This window comes from Cryptomeria japonica, chromosome 6 (assembly GCF_030272615.1).
Source record: "Cryptomeria japonica chromosome 6, Sugi_1.0, whole genome shotgun sequence".
NCBI lineage: Eukaryota > Viridiplantae > Streptophyta > Pinopsida > Cupressales > Cupressaceae > Cryptomeria > Cryptomeria japonica.
The window spans coordinates 583,461,976-583,464,742 of NC_081410.1; the positions used below are offsets into that span (position 1 = coordinate 583,461,976).

Genomic DNA, 2,767 nt, shown 5'->3' on the forward strand with positions numbered 1-2,767 from the left:
CTCAATTAGACTTATGGTATTTATCAATTAAATTGAATTAGTATTAAGAGCTAAGTTTGTTTTTGATGAAGAGTATGCCTTCATTAAGTAAAATAAATATTTGATATTGTTTTCATTTATTGACTTTACAGAGAGAGCACAAGCCAACTCCATGAAGCTTTTTGAATTTTTGCACCGCTAGATTTTTTTTCATATTTGTATATTTACCTAAAGCTTTTTATATGCTATTGTTTCATGAATTAAAAAAATACACTAATAAATGTACATCCAAGGTTGTTTTTATCCAAGTAAGGAAATTCTAGCTACTTGAATAAAATGCATTATTTACGCTGTATGTTATATTCAAGGAAGATTCATGCTTGTAGATCTATCTAGTAAAACTCGATCACAATGTAGATGCATGTTTTGTAGATTTAATCTTTGATGCATCTATTAATGTGCAAACTTTTTTCTTTAAGATAATTATCTTATATGCACAAATTGAGTTGTAATTTCTAACATATTAACCTAATAATCCTTACACCCTTTTAATGCAAATGCTATTATATAGATTTTTAAAATATGGGTATGTGGTTCATTTTTTCTATGTTCAATTATATATGCTCATCATTAAAAACAAGAGCTATACTCTTGTCGTTAGATCGCCCCGTGTAGCGTGGAAACCCTAGATCGCCCTGTGTAGCGTGGAAACCCTAGATCGCCCTGTGTAGCGTGGAAACCCTAGCTCTGTACCTGTGTCTGTCTTGTATTGCCCTTCGTCCATTGAACCTGCTCTGTATCTGTGTCTGTCTCTCTCGCCCTTCGTCCATTGAACCTGCTTCACTAGTTTAAACATGACCACCAAACTATTTTGCTCCATGTGCCTGCGGCGCAGTCTGTTTCTCAAAACGCCAAGCCATTTTCGCTTTGATTTCTCAAATCTTGCAGAGAATAATGTTAGCAACAGCAATGCCCCTTCACAAGATCTCTTCGCGCACTTCGTTACCACCAGATTCAACATATCTTCAGCCGTCGCCGCAAAAATGTTGAAAAAGGAGCCCACATTGGAGCGGCTCAAAACCCTGGATAAGGTGGAACAGCTCGCAGACATGCTCAACAGACACGGCTGCACCGAAGTTCAAATTGCAAACATAATCAGAATCCGGCCATCGCTAATGAAGACAAGTGTGGAAAGAGATCTGGAGCCCAAGATTCAATTGCTAAAAGATTTGGGCGTAGAGAGGGAAAATATACCCAAAATTGTAACCATGTCCCCGAATATCTTGGCCTCTAAGCTGGAGACCCTCCGCTCCAATCTTGAATTTCTCAAGACTGTATTCCCGACCAACGATTTTCTGGTCAGAGCAATTATGAGAAGCCCCGATGTAATTGTCCTGAGCTTGCAGAATAAATTGAAACCCTCGATCGCCTTTTGGGAGGGTTTCGGCTTTCATGAAATAGAGTTCATCAAGTTTTTGTCGTCCCATGCTAGGTTTTGCGGCGTAGTTCTCTGACGCACGAGCAACTTGATCTCATTCGCAAGATTGACATTCACAAGGAAAGCAAAATGTACAAATACGTTATGAGCATCGTGGCCAAGTGCCGTATCGAAGTGTTAGAGGCCAAGATAGTCAATCTTCAGCTTTGTGGTCTTTCGCCTGAAGAAGCCTGGGAATTAGTTAGGGCTGACCCTTCAATCCTCCACAAGTCGGAGGAAAACATTAAGAAAAAGATGGAGTTTATGCTCAATCACATGGGACTCTCTGTAGATTTTGTGACAAATCATCCACGGATGTTTACGATGAGTGTGGACAAGGTAATGAGGCCCAGGTTTTTGGTTTTGCAGAGTATGATAGCAATGAATGGAGCGGGTGAAATTAATCCGACGCGACTTTTTACCATGTTGCAGATCAAGGAGGCCAAGTTTGTTGCCCAGATCATAGAAAGGCACCCTGAATCCACTGCCCTATGGACTGTTTATAAAAATGCCATTGTTGATGTCTCAAAAAGCTCAAATATAAAGGGGTTTTCAGTTTCTTAGCATTTGTTAAACTCGTGTGACTTGAGTAACCAGCACGTGAAATGGTGGCCATCTTGACCCTGTCTTCCCTGAGACCACCGATTCCAGATTTATCTAATGACCATCTAATTACTCAATTGAGTGTAAAAGTTCTTTGTAAACTTTCAACAAACAGAAAATACAGATGTTTCTTTTTGTTGGGTTATCATATGTAACGTTTGTTTAGCTACTATAAAATCTGGCTTTATAAGGATGATTATCTGACTCTGGTTATTGCAGCACCATTGATTATTTTTATTTTTATTTGTAATGGTATTGGGTAATGGGCATGTGAAATGGTGACGATCCTGATCCTGTTTTCCTTCAGACCACCAATTCCAGAGAACATGTGGAATGCACAAACTACTGCCCATGATGTTAAGTGATCCATTATTAGCATTAGGAAAGAACATTTATGTTAAGTGTATTAATACATGTGAATTCAATTGTGTAAGTTTTTTTCGTGGACATTTTTGGGTCATTTCTCTTTACTCATTTTGATGGATCACCCAAACTATTCATGGAAAAAAATTAGACAAATGAATACAAAAACACTTATATATTCAACATGTAACTTTGACATTTTCATGTGTGAACATTTATGCGAATTCGTATTTAATGAATTAGTAGTTAAATTTACAGCACTTATATATTTGACAATATAATTATATCTTAATAATAACTTAATGTTAATTACAACATCATGATATAATAATAATTTAATATTAA

General features: G+C 37.2%; 1 pseudogene; it reads left to right on the forward strand.

Moving 5' to 3' along the window:
* Nucleotides 1-658: 658 nt before the first annotated feature.
* On the forward strand, nucleotides 659-2,250 carry LOC131035643 (uncharacterized; annotated as a pseudogene).
* The last annotated feature ends 517 nt before the right edge of the window (nucleotides 2,251-2,767 follow it).